General features: G+C 52.4%; 1 protein-coding gene across 2 annotated transcripts in view; it reads right to left on the reverse strand.

The window, feature by feature from the left end:
- The window catches only part of CHST3 (carbohydrate sulfotransferase 3), a 35,932-nt gene extending 18,883 nt beyond the window's left edge, over positions 1-17,049 (reverse strand). Inside the window, exon 1 of one of the 2 annotated variants that reach the window (XR_009522358.1) lies at positions 12,853-12,949. The gene's annotated coding sequence lies outside the window, so the exon portion shown is untranslated. Of the gene's footprint in view, positions 1-12,852; positions 12,950-16,987 lie in introns of those variants that run through there. The other variant, XM_060033736.1, reaches the window with a different exon arrangement.
- Between the last annotated feature and the right edge of the window lie 1,496 nt (positions 17,050-18,545).

An 18,545-nucleotide genomic window follows, 5' to 3' on the forward strand; every position in this document is an offset into this window, starting at 1 on the left:
TCCCCTGGTTGGAGGAACAGAGGCAGCTTGGAACTATAGGCCAGTTTCAGAAGTTAGCAGGCTGGAAAGCTCGGGTGCTGACGCGGGCACTCAGGCCAGGAAGAGTTTCCCATTAAAGCTGGCAATCCGGGGACAGTGAAATCCACCAGACCCCAGCCAGAGCCAGGGGACAGCTTTCTCCATGGGGTGCTCACACTTCACCTCCCTTCTTCTGTTTAAAAAAACAGAAAGGTGCAATCCACACGGTAAATGGCACCTTTCGTTGCCTGTAGAACTGGGGGCGTTTTATGTTCTGTGGGCTTGGTATTAAGAGGCAGGCAATTCAACCAGGGTTGGGCATAAATGTCCTTTTGCTTAGCAGACCTTTCTTCAGCACTTGGTATTAATAGTGAGCTGGATTTCAGGAGTGTGGTGTTGAAGATCCCAAAGACAGTGCCCGGTCAGCATCCTCAAAACTGCCAGAGACCTACAATGCTTGTGCTAGCCATCAGCAATTATTACGTGTTGAATACAGAAAATCCTCTGGTAGTCTCTGCCAAGGGAGTACATTGTCTTAAAACATATTCTAGGGGCTTCCCTGGTGGCGCGGTGGTTGAGAGTCCGCCTGCCGATGCAGGGGACGCGGGTTCGTGCCCCGGTCCGGGAAGGTCCCACATGCCGCGGAGCGGCTGGGCCCGTGAGCCATGGCCGCTGAGCCTGCGCGTCCGGAGCCTGTGCTCCGCGGTGGGAGAGGCCACAGCAGTGAGAGGCCCGCGTACCGCAAAACAAAAAAAACAAAAAAACGAGAAGAAAATATTCTAGGAGGGTGGGATCTCCAAGTGGGCCAGAAGCACCTGGGAACTTGACAGAATGCACATTCTCAGGCCCCTCCCCAGACCTCCTCAATCAGAATCTCTCGGGGTGGGCATGGCAAGCTGTCTTAACAAGCGCTGCAAGTGATTCTGATGCACGCTCAAGTTTGAAAATCACTGTTCTAGAGCCATACGTTTCAAATTTCAGTTGTGCAATCAATTTGGTAGGTTGGACAAGCTTTTATTTTTTTAAAGAACAGAATTGTATAGACAGAAAATATCAGAGTGTGTTAAGGATGCGTAATAAGGATATGCACGGGTGTCATACGACTTTCAGTGATGTGTGTGTGTCTCTGTCTGAGGCTTTGGTCCAAAAGATTGAAAGCCACTGTTCTACAGCCAGAGTGTACTACAGAAGGTCCCTGACTTAAGTTGGTTGACTTTTAAGATGGTGCAAAAGCGACATACATTCAGTAGCAACCGTACATGAATTGGGGCTAGTGATATGCCGTACGATCAGCTGGGGCTCCCAGTCAGTCACCCAGTCACGGTCACGAGGGTAAACAACTGATAACACTTACAACCATTCTATGCCCACACAACCGTTCTGTTATAAACTTTCAGTATTCAATAAATTACATGAGAGGTTCAACACTCTATTATAAAATAGGCTTTGTGCGAGATGATTTTGCCCAACTGTAGGCTAATGGAAGTGTTCTGAGCACGTTTAAGGTAGGCTAGGCTAAGCTATGATGTTTGGTAGATTAGGTGTATTAAATGCATTTTCAATTTATGATGGGTTTATCAGGCTGTAACCTCATCATAAGTCAAGGAAGATCTGTGATTCAACCGGCTCCCTTTTTGTAATTTGTCTGAATTTAAAGAGGTTTTAAAGGTCCTGGCATGAACAAAAAGATTTGTGCAGTGTATGGAGAAGGTGCTGTGACTGATGGAACGTGTCAAAAGTGGTTTTTTTAGTTTTGCGCTGGAGATTTCTCGCTGGACGAGGCTCCACGGTTGGGTAGACCAGTTGAAGTTGATAGTGATCAAATTGAAACAATAATTGAGAACAATCAATGTTATACCACGCAGGAGACAGCCGACAGACTCAAAATATCCAAACCAAGCCTTGAAAATCATTTGCACCAGCTTGGTTATGTGAATCGCTTTGATGTTTGGGTTCCACATAAGTTAAGCGAAAAAAACCTCCTTGACCATATTTCCGCATGCGATTCTCTACTGAAACATAATGAAAACGTGTTTTTAAAACAAATTGTGACGGGCAATGGCAAGTGGATACTGTACAACAGTGTGGAATGGAAGAGAGAGTGGGGCAAGCGAAATGAACGACCACCAACCACACCAAAGACTGGTCTTCATCCACAGAAGGTGATGTTGTGTATATGGTAGGATTGGAAGGGAGTCCTCTATTATGAGCTCCTTCCGGAAAACGAAACGATTAATTCCAACAAGTACTGCTCCCAATTAGACCAACTGAAAGAGGCACGTGACAAAAATCGTCCAGAATTAGTCAACAGAAAATGCATAATCTTCCGTCAGGATAACGCAAGACCGCATGTTTCTCTGATGACCAGGCAAAAACTGTTACAGCTTGGCTTGGAAGTTCTGATTCATCCTCCATATTTACCAGACATTGCACCTTCGGATTTCCATTTATTTTGGTCTTTACAAAATTCTCTTAATGGAAAAAATTTCAATTCCTTGGAAGACTGTAAAAGGCACCTGGAACAGTTGTTTGTTCAAAAAGATAAAAAGTTTTCGGAAGACAGAATTATGAAGTTGCCTGAAAAATGGCAGAAGGTAGTGGAACAAAATTGTTCAATAAAGTTCTTGGTGAAAATGAAAAAAAAAAGATCCTGGCATAAAAGTTCCCTTGCCCCACACCAGGCCCTCATGTAGGTTATTGAACAGATGAGAAGGGCAGCTTTGGGGGCAGACAGCCTCTTTACAACACTGGCCTAAAGCTAAATTAAATTGTGCATTTCCCCCATGTTTATAAAACTTTCTGTCCCTCCACTGCCCCCCTTTCTTTATATATATGCCTAGAGAAGTATGTGGACCAGGTAGCCAACCAGTTACATCTGGATGTAGGGTTGAGGGGTGAGTTGTTGCTTTCTTCTCAGTATTCATCCATTTTACTTGAATTTTGTATGTTAAACATCTATCATTATTACAAAAATAAAGCCATTACTTAGGGACTCCCTGGTGGCACAGTGGCTAAACTCTGCGCTCCCAATGCAGGGGGCCGGGGTTTGATCCCTGGTCAGGGAACTAGATCCCACATGCATGCCGCAACTAAGGAGCTCATAAGCCGCAACTAAGACCTGGTACAACTAAATAACTAAATATTTTAAAAATAAAATTAAAAAATAAAATAAAGCCACTACTTAAAAAATACAAAGCCGAGGAGGGTCCATCGCTGTGTGGAAAAGGGAAGGCATTTGCCAAGACAGGATAGTGCTGCCCAAAGGGCCACCCCTCCCCCATTCATGCCCTAAGTCTGAGCCCAGACCCCACGTGTCCCTAGAGCCCTCCCCCACATTCATAATGATTCCCTTAGAGGAAGAGCACCGTCCCCCCCTACCCCACATCTGTCACCCTCTTAGAAAGCCCTTTGGCAGCTCCAGGTTCTCCCACCAGCCCTCTGGATCCTTACTGCCACCCTCTCCTTCCTTAATCAGATTTGAAAGGGAGGTACAAAGAAGCTAAGTGGGGCTTCCCTGGTGGCGCAGTGGTTAAGAATCCGCCTGCCAATGCAGGGGACACGGGTTCGAGCCCTGGTCCGCCACTAGTGAGCCTGCGCTCTAGAGCCTGTGAGCCATAACTACTGAGCCCGCGTGTCGCAACTACTGAAGCCCACGCACCTAGAGCCTGTGCTCCGCAACAAGAGAAGCCACCCCAATGAGAAGCCCTCACACCGCAACGAAGACCCAACACAGCCAAAAATAAATAAATAAATAAATTTATTTAAAAAAAAAAAAAGAAGTTAAGTGACTTGCCCAAGGTCACCCAGCAGGAGGTACAAGGCCAGGACGTGAAGGGCAGGGTCTGCTGAAGGCCAGTCTCAAGGACAGGGCTCTCCTAGCAGCATTCTTCTCCACCTTGCACCATTCTTATCACTTTCCGCTTTATGTTAGGGTTAATGTTTACTGTACAGCACCTGATAAATATGCTGGGGAAGAAGAAAGGAGGGGAGGAGCAGGGAGGAAGGGAGAGGAAAGGAGGGGAGAGGAAAGGAGGGGAGAAGGGGAGGGGAGCAGGGAGGCCTCTGGTCACACTCAGGATAGGAGTGGACCTTACCTGTGTGAGCCCCTAGGGGACTCTGAACATTCAGTCCAGCCAAGAGGCAGCAGAGTCTGGTCACATCACCGTCACCAGGCCCTGACCCCACAGGCCCCCGTTGCAGGCCCCTGCCCAGCCAGACTAGAGGGCAAAATGGAGAAGGGGCAGTGGGGAGCACCGGTTTCACGTGGAGCCTGAAGGAGCCACACTTGGAAGCTGGGGACAGCCAGGGGCTAGCTGCCTGGAGCTGCGGGGGATAAGGGACGTGGGGTGGGTGAACCCAAGGTGACCCCTGAGGGATGTGGGCAGCCAGCACTGCTTGTAAGGGACAGTCTTAGGCAGAGCTGCACTCTGCAGGCGGCCCCTACTACTTCCTGAGCTGCAGTTTTTCAGTTGTGCCTCAAAAACGGTGGCGGAACTGGAAGCCCAGTGGAGTATGATTTGTTTTAAAACTAGATAATTTAAAAGCAGCTTACACACAAGAAACTAATATTGCCGGTTGCCTTCGTGGAAAGACCTGGGTGTCTGGGTCAGGCGTGGGAAAGAGATTTCACCACATATCCTTTTGTACCTTTCCAATTTTATACCATGGGCATGGATTACTTATTTTATAAAATTTAATGAAAATAAAATAAAAGCAGGTATCAGTTTTCTACCTGTAGAGGTAGAGGCAAAGTTCTTCTGAGGTGAGACTCTCATTTCGGAAAAGTCATTTGAACACGCTTTTGAATTTAAGCAGAGGCAAAGCCAAAATCTTATTGCAGAAGGAAAATCTGGGGGCAGTGCGAAGCAGAACTGCCCCTACAGTCGAACGTAACAGTCTACTTTCTCTGTGAGAAAAGTGACAACTCTCCAGAAATTATTACTGTGGTGATCAGGCCTGAGACTGACAAGGAGGGAGTAAGTGGCTTTGGTCCCCTCCCTCCTGTGGGGGGAGGGGTGTCTGGAGGAGCCGCCCTGTACACTGGGGAATCCTGGGGGATTCCCAGACATCTTTGGAGAGGGCAGGTGTACTTGTGCTGACCACATGGGCCTTGGGCATTAAAGGGGACAAGGGATCCCTGAAGGCTGCAGACCCCACAGACCTCTGGGAATCTGGCACCTGTCTGTGGAGAGCAAGGCAGGGTGTCACATGCTGGGTAATCACCAAGGCCAGGCCTCTAGTGGAGGCCCTTTGTTTCCTGGCCCTTCCATAGACAGGCTCTGCCAGGGCCAGTGTGGGGCTGGCACTTGGGCAGAGAAGGAACCTGCCCCTCGAAGCCTGGGGAGGAGCTCTATGGCTTCAAAAGTGCTCCCAGAGAAATGGTGACTCATAGCTCAAGGGAAATCAGAGCTTTTCTCACTCCAGAGGTTATTCGCCTTGCAACATCAGGACCTGGTGATTGCAGATGAATCAGAAATGCAGGCCTGAGAACAGCCAGCCTGCGCGGCTCAGTGTCAGAGGGCAGGCTAACCCCTCCCTCCTTCTGTCTGTCTCTTGGCAGAAAGAAGACTTAAAGAGTCTCAGTTCCTCTCTTTTCCGGCGAAGGGAGTTCCGGTGCACCAGAAAACCTCTCTAAGCCTCAACGTCCTCACCTGTTAAATGGGGATAACCGTGCCTCCCTTGCTAGGTCGTGGTGAGAGTGAGAGGGCTGGCCACCAGCCCCTCCTGCGGTCTGGGAGGGAGCTGTGAGTGGCAGCAGCAGCTGCAGCAGCCTGGCATCCTGCACCCGCAGACTGGGCTGAGGAAGCTGGCACTTGGCCCCTTGCTTGACTCATACTCCTTTTCCAGGTTTGGCCTTTAAAACCAGGACAGGCACCCCCTGAGCCCCGATGCTCCTTCCAGAGGGGAGAGTCTCACCCCAGATGGCCACGTCAGCAGGGTTTGCTAGGCCAAAGAAGCTGGAGCTGTCACCTCCTAAATGTCTCCACAGCCTCCAACAAGCTCTGGGGCGTAACCCACACTCTGAGATGAAAATTCTCCAGCACTTCCTGTCTGCACCACACAATTTGGCAGGCATAGGTTCGGTACAGCCCACGTCCTGTATTCTCTGATGGCTTTATTTGAGGCTGGAGTGGCTAAGAGCATAGGCACATCTGGAGTTGGACAGCCGAGTGTTTGAATTCCGGCTATGTGACCTTGGACAAGTCACCTAACCTCTCTGGGCCTCAGCAATGGCATCTATAAAATGGGGCTACCTCATGCAATCAGATTGACACAAATAAATCACCCAGCCTGAGGATACCTAGTACATAAAGAGCTCTCAGATACTCAACTGTACCTTCTAGGAAGGCGGAGGCTGCTGGGACCTGGCATAGCATGAGCACACAGCTCAACCAGGCTTTACTTTTAAAAAGTGATTCCAATGGAATAGCAGGCACCATTCTTTTTTTTAATTTTATTTTATAAATTTATTTATTTACTTATTTTTGGCTGCGTTGGGTCTTCGGTGCCGCGCATGGGTCCTCTACAGTTGCGGCAAGTGGGGGCCACTCTCCGCCGCGGTGTGCGTGCTCCTCACGGCAGTGGCCTCTCCCATTGCGGAATACAGGCTCTAGGCGTGTGGGCTTCAGTACTGCGTCTCGTGGGCTCAGTAGTTGTGGCTCGCGGGCTCCAGAGCGCAGGCTCAGCAGTTGCGGCGCATGGGCCCAGCCTCTCTGCGGCATGTGGGATCCTCCCGGACCAGCGCCCGAACCCGTGTCCCACGCATTGGCAGGCAGATTCTTAACCACTGCGCCACCAGGGAAGTCCTGCAGGCACCATTCTTAAGGGAAGAACAGCTCTAAAAACTCGACACAGCTGTCCCCTTCCCACCAGGAATTCCAATCACAGGCCTGGCATGGAGGCCCTTTTGGAAGCTGTTCATGCTCATCATCACTTCCAGAAGCTCCTGCCTCATTCGGGTTTATGAGTGGGGGCGGTGTGGAGGCCGCAGGCAGGGAGGGGAGCAGTGGGAAGATGGGGCTACAGAGGTTGGGGAGAACTCAGGGCAGAAAGCCAGGGAGCTGACCTGGCCCTGCTGCCTGGGTGTGAGGGTCCCCTTGCAGGACTTTGGGCACGAGGACTGGCAGGTGGGCAGCAGACAGCAAGACTCAGTGATGTCATGTTTTCCCAAAATGACTCAATGGCTTGTCCCTGAGCTCTGAATGGTGAGCTGTGTGCTGTGGCCTTGGGGCCTCCTCATCTCCTTGCCTTTCAGGCTTGCCTGCATCTCTTCTTCCCCTGTCACCTCCCACTCTCCCAGCCTAGGGACCAATGGCTACAACATCCATGCTCTGCTCCTGGCTGCGACTCCAGCCCAGGGGATGTCCCCATGCTGCCTCTGTCACATCTCTCTAAATCTCCATGTTGAAGAAAGAGCTAAGTGCCAGACAGACCTGGGTTTCATTACTACCTCTGCCTCCACCTGGCTGAGTGACCCTGGGCAGGTTACTCTGCCTCTCTGAGCCTGTTTCCTCATCTATAAAATGGAGACTTTGCTAACAATTTTGCTAGGTTGTATGGGGCTCAGTGAGAAGGTCTGTAAAGTACTTGGCACACAGCAGGTGTTTAGCAAACAGAAAGTATGACATCCAAAGGCCTCTATGATCTGACCTCAATTTACTTTTCTAGCTGCTTTAAAAAAAAATAAGGATAATAGCTCACTCTTCTTGATGCTGTGTGCCAGGTATTGCTCTAAACACTTGTACAGAAACACATTTTATTCTCCTGTCACCCCCACGTGATGGGTACTATTAGTATCTCCATTTTACAGATGAGAAAACAGGCACAGAGACGTTAAGCAACTTGGCCATGGTCACACAGCCAATAAGTGGGGATTGAGGGTCCTCATGCAGGCAGCCTGGCTCTAGAGCTTACACATGTAACCACAACTCCATCCTGCCTCAACTCTTCTTTGTGCATCCTACAAATTGAAGTTCAGCCCAACTGGACTCCTCACCAACCTTTGCATTCAATCTGAACTTTCCCATGCCTCTGCTTTTGCCCAGGTTCCCTTCTTGCACTGGAACCCCTACCTCCTCCATGAAGCCTTTCCCAAGTCCTCCCTCATGTCCACCTTTGTGGGCTCATCACAGTTGGACTCAAAGGTGGTTATTTGTGCCTAGGTGTCCTCTCCTCTTCTTGCCTAGAGGCACCTTCTGCTATCCCCAGCCAACCTGGCATGGTTTCAGGCATGAGCAGGCACCCACACAGGCGGTGCCCTGGCCAGAGCACCTAATGTGTGCTACCTGGGTGGTGTGGATGGGAACCCAGCACACAGGGCCCTACTACTTCTGTGAGCACAGCTCAAAGGCTGCAACTGGAACCAACCCTGGGAGGCAGCCTGCCAGCTGGGCTTCCTTCTCTCTGCTCAGGGGAAAGGACTCAGCCATGGGGGGCCTCCATTGCTTGGGGGTCAGCTTTGAAGCCCGGAGAGGATGAATGAATGTCCGTCCAGAAAGGGGACAGGACTGAGAACCGCTTGCTGGTGGGGTTGAGTAGTGAGGCCCATAGTGCATCCATCCACCAGGCCACCTAATTCAAAGAGGCCTCTTGGAGCATTTCAGGCCCATCCTTGGGATCCCAGCCCAGTGCCCACAGGGTAGTAACTGCAAGAGGCCATCTGCCCAGGGTCTCACTCTCCCATTCCCTCCCTGTCCCACATAGGGCCTCTGGTCCACATCAGCTACCCCCTTCCACACACCATGACTCCCACCACTTCTGCCCAGACACTGATCACTCCCTAGGCATCCAATCATGGGAGCCTGGGCACCGTCCAGTGCCTCCTTCCTCCTGCGGCCAAGTTTCACACCCATCACTCATGGTCCCACAGTCAGGCATGGGTACTCAGCGCATGCCTGGGGCTGTGCTAAGCACTGGAGACACAAGGGGAACAAGGCAGACTCTGTCCTGCTCGCAGAGCTTACTACCTGGTGGAGACCACAGACCATGAAAGCAGCCAGGGCAACACAGCGGGGCAAAGTGTGAGGACGGGGACGTGCAGGCAGCCATAGGGAGGGCCACTGACCAAGGCTTCTAGGAGACATCCAAGCTGAGGCCTGAGGATGAAGCGAGCTGACCATGAGAAAAGAAGGAAGGAGAGAGTGTTCTGGGCAGCTGGAAAGGCTACAGAGAGCAGGACACGTGCATCGGGAAAGAGGTCAGTTTGGAACCTGGAACACCAAGTACGTGACAAGGGCTGGTGAAAGAAGAGGCTGGGGATGATATTCACCGGGAGATCACAGGGCCCAAGGAAGCCATTTGGGGACTTCCCTCATAGAGCAGTGGTTAAGAATCTGCCTGCCGATGCAGAGGACACGGGTTCGAGCCCTGGTCCGGGAAGATCCCACACGCCGCGGGGCAACTAAGCCTGTGTGCCACAACTACTGAGCCTGCAAGCCACAACTCCTGAGGCCACGTGCTGCAACTACTGAAGCCTTGCACGCCTAGAGCCCCTGCTCCGCAACAAGAGAAGCCACTGCAATGAGAAGCCCGGGCACCACAACAAAGAGTAGCCCCCGCTCGTGTCAACTAGAGAAAGTCCAGCGCAGCAACGAAGACCCAACGCAGCCAAAAATAAATAAATAACTTTATTTAAAAAAAAAAAGGAAGCCATTCGGCATCTCGAGCAGCTCGGCGCTTACTCCACGGTAAGGTTTCTGTCTTGCCGGAATGGCCTTCGGGGAGACAGAGGCCCCCAGTCTGCCAGTTCTTCCTTTTGCCAATAATTTAAATCCCTTCTGCTGCCATCGGCGTCACTTTCTGAGAGCTGCCATGGCTAAGGGGAAGCAGCAATCAGCAGATGGCCAGCCTTGCAAAAGAGGCTGTTGTATGAGGGCAGTGCCCTGCCCAGCGAGCCTTGGGGAAGGCCGAGGCTCAGACTTGGCTTGCAGCACCCCTGAGGCCAGCCTCCCCAGCACTTCCCAGTCAGACACCAGCAGCATGCCCTGGCCACAGTTACGAAATGACTGTCCTGAGAGCCATTCCACCTCTCCGGCTGTGGCCCCAGCAAGACGGACACACCCAGGGTCAAGAGCACTGACTCTGAAGCCAGGCTGCAGGCCTCAGACCCAGCTCTGCACTCATCAGCAGTGGGGTGCCAGCAACTTATCCCATCTGTCTGGTTCTGTCTGCCCGTCTGTACAACAGGGAGCACAACGGTACCTATCCTGAGAGCATCCTGTGAGAACTCGGTGAGTGCAGGCCAGGAAGGCACTAATTAAGCGCAGCGCTGTGCTTGCTAAGCTGTTAGTGCTAATATTTCCTGTGTCCCCAGCCCCGAGGCACCTGCACCAGATGGAAAAGGAGGAGGAAAACTAAAAGGAAAGTAGCATCTCTCAGAATAAGAAGAGGACAGGGTTCCATACCCCTGAGGTCACGGGGGGATGGGGTGGGGGGTTCCAGTTCTTCATCCTGTGAGGATGACTTCCCCTTCCTGGTTCTAGGTTTGCAATCTTGGGCCTCTTCAGGCGTGTCTGTCCTAACCCTGCAGAGACAGGCCCCAGGCATCCTCCAGAGGACAGCCAGGGGCCACAGCCCCGGCTGCCCACCTCGGAAGTTGTGAATTCTTTGCTAAAAATCACTGCAGTCTCAGCCAGGATGGTGGCCCAGTTTGTTTTCAGAATACTTCCTCAGATAGCCCTATCTTGGCTCAGACATGTTAGCACTTTCCAGAATCCTGCAGATGGTGAGGCAGCTGGAGAGGAGGGGAGAGGAGGGAAGCGGGGAAGAGTGGGAGAGGCCTGGGGCCAACGTTCAGGTAGCTGCACGGGCCCGCGTAGGCACGGGCATCACACAGCGTGCTCGGACAGACGCACACAGGATGGGAAGCGGGTCAGACGGTGGAGGGGGTCTTTCAACCGTCTAAGCTATGTAGCCTTCTTATGAACCAGAACTTTCCTAGGAAACCCAATATGTAGAAAAGATAAATGGGGGACTTCCCTCATGGTCCAGTGGTTAAGAATCCACCTTCCAATGCAGGGGACGCGGGTTCGATCCCTGGTCGGGGAACTAAGACCCACATGCCGTGGGGCAACTAAGCCCGTGTGCCACAACTACTGAGCCCACATGGCACAAGTAGAGAGAAGCCTGCACACTGCAATGAGGAGCCCACGTGCCGCAACTAAGACCCGATGCAGCCAAAAATAAATAAATATTTTTAAAAAAAATAAATGGGGGGAGAGGCCTGGATCCTCCCTCCCATCAGACCTCTGAGGGGTCCTCGTTGAACTCTGGGGCTCCAAGGAACCTAGTTTGAAAACTGATGCTGCTAAAGGAATCATACCCTTCTCTGGGGGGAGTTAGTGCCCACATTGTTTTAAGATAATGAGCTTCTGAGCTTCCCTGGTGGCGCAGTGGTTAAGAATCTGCCTGCCAATGCAGGGGACACAGGTTCGAGCCCTGGTCCAGGAAGATCCCACATGCTGCGGAGCAACTAAGCCCGTGCGCCACAACTACTGAGCCCGTGCTCTAGAGCCCGCGAGCCACAACTACTGAAGCCCACATGCCTAGAGCCCGTGCTCCGCAACAAGAGAAGCCACTGCAACGAGAAGCCCGCACACCGCAACAAAGACCCAACTCAGCCATAAATAAATAAATAAATTTATAAAATAATGAGCTTCTTAAGGGAAGACGAAATGATGTTTCTAATAAATTCTAATTCGAGTCTAGTACAGAGAATGCCACACATCCTGAGAATCAGGACTCAGAAAGTGCAAAGTGATTGATCCTATTCGCTGACAAGTTTGTGAGCACCCCTCTGGGAAGTATTGTGCCCTTGGGCCTGAATATCTGGGGCATAGAATATGTGGTGAACAATAGTTAGAACACCTAGCTACGTACAGGCACATTTCTAAACTCCTCACAGATACAAATTCACTTATAGCCCCATTACTTATAACCCATTACCATCCCCCTCTTACTGATTAGGAAAGTAAGGCCCAGAGAGGTTAAGTAATTTGCCCAAGGTCACACAGTTACTAAGCAGTACGGTAGGCATTCTGGCTTTAGAATATGTACTCTTTACTATTACATAATTTGCCTTTTGGGATGAGTGCATCCCTGTGCTTATGTATCTGTGTGTGTGTGTGTGTGTGTGTGTGTGTGTGTATTTTGGCCCATGATGATGTGTGCTAATCTGTATGTGGGTGTGCAGCCTCTTTCCAAACAAGACTGCAAGCCATGGGGCTTACCCCTCAAATTGTCTCTTGGAAGCCTGACAGCAACAGGCTAAAGGGGCTCCTGCGTGGAGGCGGGACCCAGAGCCTCAGGGGGGTGCCTGTTCCCCAGATCCCAGGGGTTTCAGTTTGCTGACCCAGCTTGGCATAGGCACATCAATGGAAAGGCCCCCAGGCCCCTCCCTGGGACTGAGTGGAGACCTCAGCTGCCAATCCCACCAGGGAAATACCCCCACCCTAGCACCCTGGTTCTCCCCTTCTCACTGGGTACTGGGTTTTAGAGTGGGTCAACTGAATTAAATGAGGTTATTAAGTTATCACGAGTTTACTTCATACTCCACAAAGAAACTTACAACAGTGAACTCACACCACCAGAGCCCTAAACTGATAGGGCCTAAGCTCATAGGTCCGGTCAAAAGCAAAGACCCCTGACATTCTGGTTAGTCCGGGTAGCCCTACACCGTAAATGGGGTTTTTAGGGTTTCTTCACATGGGAGCCCACTTTGGAGAAAATTAGCTTTGGCCCATCTGCTCTAAACTGATGTTTAAGATGTAAAGCTTCCTCAGATGCCACAAAATTGGAAAAAGCCCCAACATTCTCCATCAACAAAGTCAAACTCACCTCGAGCAGGGCCGAGGCAGGGAGACTTCCTCAGATGGAGCAAGGCTGTGCTGCAACCCCTAGCTGTCTCTTCTCCCACATTCTCCTCTTGTCCCCAGCCACCAGTATGCCAGCTTCCCAGTGTCCCGGACAGCCGGCGTTGGGTGTGTGGCGTTGGGTGTGTTCCCCGACTTTTGAGGCTCCCTGAGTCAAGGAGGAGGGGCTGGATGGGGCGGATGCAGGAAGGAGGGAGCGGGTAAGGCAGCCGGTGAGCCACGTGTGAGCACAGAGGCCAAAACAGAGTTTCCCAGGCTAGCTGTTTACTTGTGGCATTCAGGAGAGGCTGAGCTGGGAATTGGCTTATTTATTTTACACGCTTTTCCTCCAAATCCTTTTCAGAGAGCCCTCTGGAATCCCAGTGATAAATTTCCCAGAGTCTAAAACAACCCAGCACACAGCCATCTCTGTGGGGCAGGGGGGTAAGGGGAGGCATGGGGGGAGGGTAGAGGCATAGAGAGGGAGTGATGGGCTGCTAGAGACCTTAAGTTACTGGTGGTCAGGGGCTCCCGTGGCCTGCATGCCCCTCCTTCCAAGTTTGCAGAGGGGGGGATGTGCAGGAGAACCAGCCTGATTTAGGTTGATGAAGACGTAGGCTGAGACCTTCAAGCACAGAACAAACTGTCCAGCCTGCCAGAGGCCACCCCACACCCAGACGTGGAATCTACGTGCTCAGGGCAGGACAAGCAGTGTTCTTCCACCTTTGTTTAAGCAAAGGGGACAAGCATTTCTGTTTAAGGAATGAAAAGGAGAGCTGTTTTCCTTTCCTCCTGCGTGACTTCATGAAGGGCAGAGGCCTCTCTGAGTGTTTCCTCACGGCAGATTCCCTTGGCTCCCCGCTTTACCACTTCCCAGCAGAGGCACTCACAGCCCCTCCCTGGTGTTCACCCATCATCTGACAATGTTCCTAAGTACCTCCGCGTGTCACGCACTAGGACAGAGCCAGGGGTACAAAGATAATAGCCCCCGCCCCTCGGATGGGGCAGCTTCTCCCCACACCCAGTCTCCCAACTGCCATCCTGGACAGCGAGTCCACACCACAGTGAAGCAGGGAGAGGGCGCCCGTATCTTTGCAGCTCAGCACTGCGCACGCTCCGGCACTCACCCAGGTGGGCTCGCTGTGGAAGGTGGGCAGGGCCAGCTGGGCAGTGCTTATCTTCTGCTCCTTGTTTAAGGTTGCCAGCTTTCCCCATGCCGTGAACACCTGTACCAGAGGATCTGGGGGTAGAGATGCGGGTGGGCAGAGCTGTGAGGATTCTGCCCCAACGGGGGTAACCCCCTCTCAGCCTTGGGGCTGGGGAGATAGAATACCAACCAGGCAGAAAACACAGCTGCCCCTAAGTGCCTGCAGGGAGTCCTGAAGGCAGCATGGCTTGCACTTCCTCCTTAGCTTTGTGACCTTGGGCTGCCACTGCACCTCTCTGAGCCTCATTTCCTCATCAGCAAATCGGGAATGAGAACCACTGTCCCTCTGTGGGGCCTGTGTGAGAAAGCATAAGCTGGGGACCCGGTGAGTCATGTGGTTATCGCAGCCCCTGGTTGCCCCAGCTCTCCCCATCCATCCCTCCTGAGGACCAGACACCACCACGCAGTCTAGCTCTCCTGGGCATGTGGTGAGTGGTGGGAAGGACAGCCGTGACATGCCCCTTCATATTCAGGTGAGGGCTGATTTCCCTGTGTGATAGATGTCTCCCCTGGCAAGGGCCGAAAGGGAAAGGAATATAGTCATCCATGTGAGGACATTTACCTGGCAATTCCTTCCAAACCCAAACCTGCGACTTGTATAGTCACGAGTGGTAGCTTTGTCCCCATTTCTCACATAAGCAGTGAATCTGCTCTCGCCGGAATTACTCCAACATCTCCCTGCAGTCACTCCCAAACCCCTATCGTTTCCTGACTCCAGATCCACACGGAAGGCTCTAGCAGCCTGGTGCCACCCAGCCTTCGATTTCCATGACCCATGGTGTAACCCAGGCTAGGCACAGTGTGTGTAAAAAGAGGACTGTAGTCAGGGGCCCCAGGACCCAGTAAGTGCATCAGCGTTGCTTCCTTGTTGCTATGGAGAGCCAGTTAGGGACCTTAGAGACAGCTGGGCATGGTGGAAACAGCATGGGTTCCAGAGTCAGACTGTCCAGTTTCAAATCCTGGCTTTGTTCCTCACCAGCTGTGTGACCCCCAAAAAATTACTTAACCTTTCTGAACCTCAGTCTCCTAATCTGTAAAATGGTGACAAAACGCTAACTTCATAGGGATATAAGGTCTTGATGAGATAACGTAGAGCTCTTGATTCACAGAAGACATAAATAAGGTGGAAAGGTGATATTGGGAAGGGATTGGCTGCAGTGTTCCACCTGAAATTGGGGGTGGCCAAGCCCAGATCACTCTCTCGCTCATCTGGGGCCACAATCCTGGGTGCTGCCTACACACTTTGCTAATTTCAGGATTGAGACCACTTAGAAGCTTCACATGCACACCAAACCTAGTCACAAAGGGCCAGGGGTGGGGTGGGGTGGGGGAATGACACATTTCTTTGTGATTACATGGCCAAGTTGCACCACATCCTGGCATGTTCCCAATTCCATGAAGGTAGGGAATCATTCTCAGGACTGCTTGCAATCCCAGTTCCAGGAACACGAGATGTTTCCACTCCTCTGGGAAGCTCATGCCAGCTGGTGCAGAGGAACCCACCCAATACTCAGTACAGGGACTGTGATTGCCCCTCTACCTGCTGCCACCACAGAGCCAAGCCACTGCTGGAGGACACAGCTCCTAGACCCTTCATGAGACCCATCTCCTTCCAGGCCAGTAGGAGCCAGGAAGAACACGTCACGACACTCCCAGCTTAGCCAGATGCAAAAATGGAGACTTTCTTACTGCCCCTCTTAGGGAAGCAGAGGCCAATGCTAAGACTCAAGTCCCCAGTGCCAGCCCACAGCGCACAACAGAACCTGCTGCTTGGGCTAAACAGATCAGGCAGGGCTCCCTGGAACCACTCAGGGCCCCCTCCTCTGCAGATAGACCAATTCCAACCTAGCCGAGGCCACCTGGCTTGGCTCATAGAGTGTCCTTAACATATATGAATTATTGGTGTCATCACTCATCAAACAACTATTTATCGAGTACCAACAATGCTAGGCACTGTACTAGATCCAGGACAACCTTTGAAACATCCTGGAGCCCCGGACACCAAGGGCATCCGAAAACAGACACAACTTCAGGTGCAATGAAAATAAATATGGCTTCAGGACTGCCCTGCTTTCTCCATGACCTTGGAGTGTTAAACATCCCCTACCACGTTTTACATATACACACCCAGGGCTGGAATCTCCTCAGCCCACCCCCCCTGGAAGTCTCTCTGAGGAAGCACATCCGCTAGGGGGAAGGGTCTGTGCTTCCCTCGCAGGCCCTGTCACTGCCACCACCCAGCTGTCCAGGGCAGCACCGCCTGCCAGCCTTTTCTACTCTGCTCACAGACCCTAACACGCCTGGTCTGAGTTTATGAGTCACTCCCTCCTTTCTCCCGGCCTCGCCTCCGGAAGGGCTGCGCACACCCAGACACATCACCCAGACACCGAGTTTCCACGCCAAACTCGCTCCTGATGAACCCGGAGAGCTGACTGAAATGTCTGATTTCCCCTCCCCACTTCTCAGCCTCGAGGTCCCGGCCACGACTTTTCAAAGACAAGGCAGCCCCTCTCCTGCCCGTCTCGCTTTGGGGACACCTCACTGTGGGGCTGCAGGGGCAGCAGACAAAGACAGTGGATTTATTTGAGGCTGGAGGACATGCTTGGTCTAAAGATCCGAACGCCCGCACTTCCGGAATTGCACGGTTCGGTCTGAAGCGTGTGCGTGTGTCTGTGGCTCGATGGGTGATGAGCTGTGCGTATGTGGCAGTTGTGAATCTGGGTGCAGTGGGTCTGGAGGTGTGGGTGCCTGCGCTGAGCTTTCCCCGCGCCGAGAACTCCCTCTCCCACCTTCGGTTTCGCCCCCTCTCCCTCCAAAGTTTGGCGCGCGCGCCCGATCGGGGATGGTGGGGTGCGCACCGCTGGGCCATCTCCCGGGCCCAGAGGCGGTTCCGGGATGCCGGTGCCCTACTTACCCCGCCACCGAGCCTCCTCCAGCGGGGGCGGATCCGACTTTCCGAGGCAGGGGTCCGGCGCGGGCACCATTCGCCCGCAACTTTGCCCTCCTCTCGGCAGGACCAGGCAGAAGCGGCTTCGGCCGGGGACGACGGCGGGGAGGGAAGGAGGCTCGGCCCCGCGGGTTCGCACGGTGGGCGGGAAGCGGCGCCAGGAGGGCGCCGTCCTGCGCAGCGAGCGAGCGGTCCTGCCTGGCGCCTTCCCCGTTCGGCCCGAGTCCGCGAGCGGCCGGCAGTGGCGGCGGATTCCTGAACTGCGTCCAAGGCGCCCGGGGAGCCCTCCTCCTCCTCCTTTTCTCCCTCACCCCACCCAGCTCCCACCCCTGCGCCCCCGGCAACTTGGGAACCGCTGGCGAAGTTGCCGCAGCTCGGGCTGCGCGACGGGCCTCCGGGTGGAAGCAGGGAAGGAGAGGGAGGAGCTGAGGGGGAGCGGGCCGCCGTCGCCCCAGCCCCTGGGGAGCTGCGCGCTGCAGGACCCCTCTGTGGGCCTTTGTTCCCAGCGCTGCGCCTCCGCCCGCCTGTCCCCTGGGACTCTCTTGAAGCCACTGGGATCCCTACCCGCTTTCAGAGACGCTGAGAAGAGCTCCCCTCCTGGGTTGGGAGGGGCGAGGGAGGGTTGGAAGGGAGGTGGCCTGGAGATCCCCGTGGCTTCACTGTGCCAGAGCCCCTCAAGTCCTTCCGGCCTCCCATCCTACTGAAACGGAGTCTTTCTAAAACCTGAGTTCCCTTAGGAGTTTATGATTAATGTGTCTATCCAAAACTTTATTCCCTTTCTTGTCCCCTCTGACTTCAATCCTGTGCTAACTGAACACTAGTCAACCAGAGTCAGTTGACCAAAATTGCTGCTGTTGAGAACATGGTTAATGTACTAAGGTTGCTGGTGTGAATTACACTGTTAATGTACTAAAGTTGCTATTACAGATATCATTAATGTATAAACTCAGGTTGTTTCTCCAGGGCAAGATACGTTAACAGACCCCCTGAGGCCTGGACCACCTGGCCAGAGAATCCTAAACCAGAGACATCCTGAGTCCCGGAACCTGAATGTCACAGAAAGCACAATATAAGAACTCTAGTCAATATCTTGTAATAACCTATAATGGAAAAGAATCTGAAAAAGAATATATATGTGTATGTACATATATATACACATATATATGTATAACTGAATCACTTTGCTGTATACCTGAAACTAACACAATATTATAAATTAACTATACTTCAGTTTAAAGAGAGGTTAAAAAATGTCATGGAAATGTCCCAAGATGATTAATCCCAGCCTCTTTGTTCTTCCCCTTTATAAAACCCTCTCACTCAAAGAGCAAGTGGAGCGGATCTGAGGCGTGTCTCCCACTTCCTTGCTGGGTGCCTTGCAAATAAACCCTGTACTTTACTTCACCACAACCTGCTGTAGTATATTGGCTATGCTGCTTGTTTGGCAAGCAGACCCGAGTTCGGTTCGATAACAATTTTGTCCACCATGAAGAGACCATCAACTGGAACTGTTTTTGTAAAAGGG

The sequence above is a fragment of the Delphinus delphis genome, chromosome 16 (genome assembly GCF_949987515.2).
Source record: "Delphinus delphis chromosome 16, mDelDel1.2, whole genome shotgun sequence".
Taxonomy (NCBI): Eukaryota; Metazoa; Chordata; class Mammalia; order Artiodactyla; family Delphinidae; genus Delphinus; species Delphinus delphis.